The following is a 221-nucleotide window of genomic DNA, read 5'->3' on the forward strand; positions in this document are numbered from 1 at the left end:
AAGACTTTTATTTCTGTGCTCCTGGTAACAGCCTGAGGGCAGACCTCTGTGTAAAGACAGGGGACAGCAGGGCAGCTGTAGGACACTTCTCTCAGGTGTCCCTTCCCCCCACCCCCCATTGCAGATGCTCTGTGTGCAACCTCCTTAGACACCGTGATCCTCTTTGAGGAAACAGAGGAACCTGCCTGTCACTATCACATGCACATTCATTCACTCCACTC

Source organism: Lynx canadensis, chromosome A2 (assembly GCF_007474595.2).
Source record: "Lynx canadensis isolate LIC74 chromosome A2, mLynCan4.pri.v2, whole genome shotgun sequence".
In the NCBI taxonomy this organism is placed as follows: Eukaryota; Metazoa; Chordata; class Mammalia; order Carnivora; family Felidae; genus Lynx; species Lynx canadensis.